Genomic DNA, 8,630 nt, shown 5'->3' on the forward strand with positions numbered 1-8,630 from the left:
TGACCTAAGGCCTATAATAATACTTTTACTTATGATCATTGGCATACTTCCTTGAGAAAATCCTAATGAATCCATTACATCTTATTCTACAGTCTGAAAGAAGAAAGACAATGTAATCAAAATCCAAAAAATCTCAGCTAGATTGCTAGAAAGAAATAAGAAAGAGAGAGAAAGATACATGATGTGAGATGGTATGACATGATATGGCATGGCATGATATGACATGTGTGAGCAAGAGAGATGAATAAAAGTTTCAATATTATAAAATGGTAACCTCTTCTTCCTTTTTCTGTCCAACCTAGAAATGAAATTTTAATCACTAAAATTTTTCATAACACAACTCTCATTTATACTACATGGCATGCTAGCCTACTCCAGCCAAGAAAGGAGTGGGGAAAAGCAAGGACAAGTTGTGGGTGAAACCAGGACATGTGTACTAAGAAGAAAGACTGTCCCTATCCACAAAGAGATCAACAGTCCAAACCAACCAAGCACAACTCTTATCTGGAACACGCATCTATCAGGCTCCATACAGAGAATGGTCCAGGATTAGGCAACAAGAATGTGCTGGTCATTTGACAAAAGGATCAGATGCTTTAATTAGAGTAAGGAGGCCCATCTGGCCTAGTCAGGGAGAACACTCAAACCCTTTATGCTTATTGGTAGCAGAACTTCAGCAACAGATCCTTTTACCTTAGAATCCTGAACCTACTCCTATATTCAAAAGCCAATAGTCAAGTTATGAAGTGAGAAGTAAGTGAATGATATCTACCCTGAAGACTAAAAGCAGGAAATGACTGATGATGTCAAAGGCTGGTACTATCAAACACTTGCTATTTGAGTAGTTGGACTTAAAAGATGTTTTTGAAAATAACAAATAATATATTCTAACAACATGTATGTATGTATATATATGCATATAAAGATATATTTATTTTTAATACATAGAATAAACTCTAAAGCTATAAAACATAAAATTTATTACATATATTCATGCATGTATAGATATCTCTCCTAGCTCTAGACTAATACTTATATATGGGGAGAAAGAGAGCATATGTCACCTAGGTCAAAGCCTTAGAAACATGTAATAGTTTAGCCCTTTTGTAGGCTAAACTAAAGGGCCTTTTGTTTTTCGCTGAAAAGTATAACTAAAAATATAGTAGAAGAAAATATAAATGGACAATGAATATGGAGAGAATTTATAAAGCCGGGGTGCGGAGTACTGTTTGCCTTTTGCTGCTGGCAGGCTTGCCTTATTGTTTACAGACCATCTTGATTGACTTCTCAACCTATCCTAATAGAATGTATTAGCAGCAACAGCCATGAATCTTACTCACACAGAATACTACTTACCTGTCGTGGTATCTTTTCCTGTTGGTGTGATAGACCAAAGCAACTTAAGGAAGAAAGGATGTATTTCAGCTCACAGTTCAAGATACATTACAGTCCATCACGATGAGAAGTCACAGCTGCAGGAAGCTGAAGTAACTGGGTATATTATGTCCAAAGCTGGCAGAAAACTGCAATGAATGTGTGAGTGTTAGTGCTTGGGTCACTTTCTCTACTCTTATACAGTCCAGGAACCACTGCCTAGGGAATGATGCTGCTCACAGCAGGCAGGCAGGTCTTCCTACCTCAATGAATGTAATCAAGATAATTCCCAGATGATGTGCCCAAAAGCCCATATCCTAAATAATTCCAATTTCTTTCAAATTGGCAACACTAAGCAGCACCTAGAGAGCAAATGTTTTCACTGGCTAAAATTCAAACTACTAAAGAGAATGTGCCAGTTCTTAAACCTTTTCCAGAAGAGAGAATACTTCCTAACCCATTATAAGAGAGGCCAGCATGAGTTGAAAACAAAGCAAAAAATTCTACAAAGGACAACAAACTGCAAATCAATAACCCATATGACATGAAAGCATGTGCAAAAAGATCCTCAACAAATACTAGCACATTGATATCACAATGTATAAAATATGCCTGTGCCTCTCAGCCAGCTGAGCTGTACCCCTCAATGCATAACTTCCCCAACATGAAAACCCACTTAACTTACCACATCATCGAATGAAATATGAAAAATCCTAGAGATATCTCCACCTGTGTAGGAAAAGCATTCCACAGATTCTAGATTTATCCATGATAGAAAACACCAGCTAACTAAACACACAGGAAAACTTCATCAAACTGGTAATGTTGTCTTTAAAAACAAAAACAAACTGTAATTCATATCATAATTGATAGCAAAAGGCTATCCATAATTCCTAGAAGTGTAAGGAGGGAAGCTAATTCTTCTCGCCATACCTCCGTCATCGTAACAGAGATCTCAACACACGCAAAATGGCAGGAAAATAAATAAACAGCATGCAGCTTAATGAAATAAAAGTATCATTATTTACAGACAATATAACTGAATATGTGGTATGTAAATGAATACTGGCTCTATAAGAATCAAACTTGCATTGTATAGTGAAATTTTTACAATCATGTTTTGTTTTTCATATTCATAATAAACAAATATAATATAATTTAGGCACAATGAATAGTATGAAACCCTAAAGGGTAAATGTTATAAAATTTTTGTAATTCTTTACAATGAAAACACAAACCATTTACTGAAGAAATTCTAAAATATATAAACTAAAGATATACTATGATCCCAGTCATGATTGCTGGAGGCTGATGGGCTTCTGTGGAGACTGGGAATGGAGCCATGTGTGTTCAGATTTCCCATGAGTCATTCTGCTGCTTTACGTACAACTTTGCATACTGCAGGGCAGTTTGTTGCACAGACATACAGATTGTAATCTAGAAAATTTTATCTCTCAACCAAGGCTAGCCATTCTCCTTTAAAAAATGGCTCTTTGTATGGCCTTTTTTGGGGGTTGGGGGGAGCAAACAGAGACTGCCCCACTTGGGTATCCATCCCATATTCAGACACCAAATCCAGACACTATTGCTGATGCCAAGAAATGCTTGCTGACAAGGAGCCTGATATAGCTGTCTCCTGAGAGGCTCTGCCAGATCCTGACAAATACAGATGCGGATGCTTGCAGCCAGCCATCAGACTGAGCACAGGGACCCCAATGGAGGAGTTAGGGCAAGAACTGGAGGAGCTGAAGAGGTTTACAACCTCATAGGAAGAAGAACAATATGAACCAACTAGTACCCCCAGAGCTCCCAGAGACTAAACCACCAACCAAAGAGTACACATTGGAGAGACCCATGGCTCCAGCTGCATATGTAGCAGAGGATGGCCTTGTTGGACATCAATGAGAGGAGAGGCATTGGTTCTGTGAAGGCTCGATGCCCCAGTGTAGGGGAATGCTAGGGAAGTGAGGTGAAAGTTGCTGGGTGGGTAGGTGGGGGAGCACCCTCATAAAAGCGGGAGGAGGAGGTATAGGATGAGGGTTTATGCAGGGGAAACCGGGAAAGGGCATAACATTTGAAATGTAAAGAAATAAAATATCCAACTGAAAAACAAAGAATTCTTGAGTTCATTTCTTATCTATGGTGTCTAAGCTCTGGTCGACCAGTTGAACTCACTGCTGAGCTCAAATACTAGCTTTTACTAAATCAAGCTCTAGAGAAGATGGGCACTCTCCCATAGCCAACACATGTAAAGTGTTTGATCCTGGAGCTGAGGTTAGCACAGTTACAGCTCACAGGACAAAAATGTACCCTGGCATCCTGTTAAGGAAAACCACTTCCAGGCATCAGATAGTTGGGCTGGGATTTTTTTTTTTTTTTTGTTCTAAGAATTCTGGCTACTTAAGAAATCTCAGAATGATAGTGACAGCACTCGTGTCTAAAGGATCACAGCATCAAAGAAAACTGCCTTTTGCCATATTTTCTCATTTATGTTATCATAGTGCTTACTGATTGTGATTTGCAACATGTGAGAATTGTGTTGCAAATTGTGGTGTGCCTCAACTGGAAACTGGAGGGGAAATAAAGTGGCACCATAAAACATAGATGCTCCTGGGACTGCATCTGATGGATCTTCTCTCCACTTCCGAGTCAGAGAGATTCTGGGCACATGGATGTTGACTGGCATCACAGATATTGACAGTTTCCCACCTTGATTTTGCCCTCTCCTTGCCATCTGGTATGTTTCATCTTTATGGCAACTTCACAGTATTTAGAAACATCTAGACACATTGTAAGAAAAATTTCAGAGAGGTAAAATTGAGGAGGAAAGACCAACCCTGAAGGTAGACAACATCACATGGCCTGGGATCTCTGATGTCATCAAAAGGCAAACATATCAGTGCTGAAGTCTCATTTATTTAATAATCAGAGTTAAATAAACCATGGTTCATGTCATGAAGACTATATGGTCCTACCTTTTCTGCAAATCCCTGATCCAGTACCAGTCCTTTCTCCAGTTTTACTTAAGAACCTTGATTTTTTTTTCCACCAAGACCTGTCTCAACTACCTTGAGAACTTAAGTTCTCTTCTCAGTTCCAGTCATGAGTGTGGAAGTGCTTAAGACTAACTACCCACCTTTCTATATCTTTTTCTATGGATGCTTGACATTACATAAAAATCAGACATGAAAAGGTACAATTTAAGAGCTATGATGTTGGCTCTGGAGAGATGGCTCATTGGTTAAGAGCACCTGTTATTCTTGCAGAACATCCATGTTCAATCCCCAGCACCCACATGGTGGTTTACAACTATTCATACTCCAGTTCCAAGGGGTCTGATGCCCTTTGCTGACCCCCCCAAGAGTATCGGGTATTCATGTAATAGCTATGGAATTAGGTAGAAATATCAAAGAATGTCATGGTCAACCAGTACAGGGAGGGAAATGAAGGTTGCTAAAAGGGCCATGTATGTGTATATATATATACATGTATGTATATATGTATATATACACAGTTACTCCACAAATGTTTTGAAGATAAATTCAATGATCCTGGAACTTTATTAAGGGCATATGGCTATACAAAGCAGACTATCTCTGTTCCCATGGCATTTGTATATAACTGAGAGGTTACAAAATTAGATCTGGGCAGGATAAAGCACATATCTATGAATCTCAATTCCAGGATGGTAAGGCAGAAAGATCATTGTGATCTAGTCTAATCCTAGACTACTTAGAGAAACTGTCTTAGAGATATATGCAAAACAAACAAACAAGCAAACTAGTAGTTACAATAAAGTGCAATAAGCAGTCGGCCATCATTTGGAAGAGAGGCCCCTTGGTCTTGCAAACTTTATATGCCTCAGTACGGAGGAACGCCAGGGCCATGAAGTGGGAGTGGGTGGGTAGGGGAGTGGAGGGGGAGGGTCTGGGGGACTTTTGGGATAGCATTTGAAATGCAAATGAAGAAAATACCTAATTAAAAATGCAATAAGCACCAGACTAGGAAATAGTCAGGGTTTTGGGACAAAAGTCAGGGCATGAGTATTGTTTTACAGGACATCACAAAAGACCTCCATGAAGTAATAACCTTTACAAGTGTTCATGAAATTAGCTTGGTAAGAATTTGGGGAAAATGTTTTCCTGGCAGAATAATAAGCCACATGTATGGCACTGGAGAACAGGTGTGTGTTAGAATGTGTGTAAGGAGGTGGCCAGGTCCAAAAGAGTAAAGCACTTGGAATCTTCTCCGGCATGTTAAAATGTTTTGATTTTCCTCAAAGAAAATAAGAACCATTAGGCCACATTTAAGAAGACTAAGACATGTGATTATGATCACTCAAATGGATATTTCTTTCATGCTTTTTCATTGACAATTTTATGCATGTACATATTGAATTTTCATCATTTTTCACTATCCATGCCCCTCTTGTCCCATTCTCTACCTTTCCCCCCTAAAATCTCCTCTATTTTGATGTCTTTTCTCACCCACTGAGGTGAGGGATATTTACACAAATATGGTCAACTTAATGGCACACCTTCCCTATCCCTCATGGGCTGTCCACATGTCATAACCTCTGAGTCAAAGCTCCTCAACCAATCATGGGTTTTGTGTATGAAATCTACCAAAGCCTGATGGTCATGGTCTTTCGTTATCCTGCTTCAGATGTCTCCTTAGAACCATCCCCTGTCCGTTCTTGTCATACATTCTACAATCCAACCAGTTATCCTCCAAGCTCAACTTGTTCTAACATACATTTGCTTTTCAACTTACCCTTAACAGCACTAGAAGATTCTCTCATTTCATTCTTCTCCTGCATCAACCAGGCTGTATTTTAAGGTCTTTTCTTCTTTAAAGCCTTGCCTGGTTTCCTAGGATGATGTTGCTTTCCTTGTACTGAACTTTTAAAAGTGCTTCTTCAGTCTTCCCTCCTTCCCTCCTTGGAATTTGCATAGTACATGTGGTATATATTTTAGTCCTCAATGTGTGACATCTGATGATGAGAGATAAGCATTATTATATTTCATGCCCTCTATAGCTATAAGCCTAATTCTAAAGACTATGATAGAATCACAATTAACCAGGAAGCAACTGAGTAACTGGTGCTTTTATTGCTAGAAGATGTCCCCTTTTCAAAGACATTGTGATTTCCAGTTTCACTTCTGAGAGCCTTGCACCAAGTGTCTGTATTATGCAATGTCATTAAATGCATGCTCGAATTTATGTCTATTTTTAGAATATTCTCCAATAGCTTAGATAATTATGGGAAATGAGCCTTGGAGTCTGGATTATTGTGGGAATTAGTTGAGACAATTGAACCATTTTTTTTAATACAAAGTCCTATATAAATAGGCAAATTTGGCATAAATTTAAAACTACTTTAGTATACTTTCTTGCAATGAATATTAGTTATGTGATATTGGTACCTATAAATAGATTTATGCAGAAAATCTGTTCTCAGCAGAATCGTGAGAACATCCTTCTGTTGCTACTAGCTGCATAACTTACATGACTTTAGCAAAAGGGAAGAACATGGGACCCTGAGTCAGCAGAATTGCAGAATTAGTTTGAATAATAATCTACAAATGATTTCCTCCTTATGTGCAGTTCTTCAATGCTCAGAGCTTCAGTTTCTCTACTTGAGGTAGTGATCCTCCCTGACAGCATGTATCAAGAACTGAAATAATGAGTATACAAATGTTTTTGTAAACTGCAGTGTTTCTCTTCATAATAAATATTAAATTTACTACTGCCAACCATCTATTGAAAGTCATCGCATAAATTTCATCCAGAATTATGTGCCAACAGTCGAAAATATCTCACCCTAACAGATGTAACTTCTAAGGTCTCTTCTGACTCTGGTTACTAAAAAGCACGGTTGACCTTCCCGGGTCAGCAGTTCAGGGTGTGCACAACACAACATGAAGGTATGTCAGGCTGAAATGTTTGACTATTAGACAAGCAAAAAGTGACTACATCAAGGAAATCCAGCTCATAGGGGACTTCAATTTGAGCAGAAAAATTTCACCAACATTAAATATTACAGTCTAACCTCTTTCTGTGACCTCCAGCTACTCTAAAACATTCTGACTTGAAAGATCCCCAATGGAGGAACTAGAGAAAGGACTGAAGGAGCTGAATGGGTTTGTAGCCCATAGGAGGAACAGTAATATGAACCAACTAGTAACCCCAGAGCTCCCAGAGACTAAACCACCTACCAAAGCATACACATGGAGAACCCATGACTCCAGCTGCATATGTAGCAGAGGATGACCTTGTTGGACATCAATGGGAGGAGAGGCCCTTGATCCTGTGAAGGCTCAGTGCCCCGGTATAGGGGAATACCAGTATAGGGAAGCAGGAGAGGCTAAGTTGTTGAGCAGGGGGAGGGGGTATGGGATAGGGGGTTTTCATAAGGGAAACCAGCAAAGGGGTTAACATTTGAAATGTAAATGAAGAAAATATCTAATAGAATTGTTTTTTAAAAAAGTAACTGTAATAATGTATTTATCTATTCATTCCATAGGTATTTATCGAAAGCCAGCAGAGGTGCCCCTAAGAATGCTAGGTCAGAGCAGAGAAAGGGATCAGCTGGTAAAAATCACTTGCCATGAAAACCTGATTAAAACTTTGATTCCTGGAACTAACAATGAAAGGACAGATTCAACCCTCAAAGGTTAACATCTGACTCCACACAACATACCTGCATATCTCTGCTTTCATCTTACTGAAACTCTACCCTACCACTCTTCTAGAACACCCCCTGATGCCACATTTCTAGTTTTCTGGCTTCCACAGGTACTCCAAGTTGAACACATATGGCTAAAGTTTCAAAGCTAGGATCTACATATGACAATGGATACATTCCGTTTGCCTTTCTGGGCCTGAGCTATCGCAGTACAGTTTGTTCCAGTTTTGCCAATTTACTTATAAATTAAATAAAGATTATAATATTTTTAAAAATAGCACAAGGTTGCTACTGCAACACAATGATATGGTATGGTTCTATAAGAAGTCCCATAAATAGAAAAAGTAGAGTGAGTCTCAAAATAAAGAGTGGCATGGTATGCTGTCTGCACAAATGATCGCCTCTAACAGACAACTTGAAAATGTTTCCAAACAGAGTGAAACAATGGTGTTTCTTGAAAACTAGTAGAAAGTTTCTAAGCATATGGACAATCCAATATGTGGATTCAACTTCCAAGCCAAGGATAAAGATTAGGACAAACTTTCTGCATGTTTGTGGAGAGGGAAAT

General features: G+C 38.8%; 1 long non-coding RNA gene across 1 annotated transcript; it reads right to left on the reverse strand.

Annotated features, from left to right (window-relative positions):
- Positions 1–1,448: 1,448 nt before the first annotated feature.
- LOC115029233 lies at positions 1,449–6,290 on the reverse strand. Its single transcript, XR_003834787.1, has 3 exons — positions 6,148–6,290; positions 2,060–2,103; positions 1,449–1,523 (listed from the first exon to the last, which is right to left on the reverse strand). It is a non-coding gene; the product is annotated as an uncharacterized LOC115029233 (long non-coding RNA).
- Positions 6,291–8,630: the final 2,340 nt, after the last annotated feature.

The sequence above is a fragment of the Mus caroli genome, chromosome 14 (genome assembly GCF_900094665.2).
Source record: "Mus caroli chromosome 14, CAROLI_EIJ_v1.1, whole genome shotgun sequence".
Classification (NCBI taxonomy): domain Eukaryota; kingdom Metazoa; phylum Chordata; class Mammalia; order Rodentia; family Muridae; genus Mus; species Mus caroli.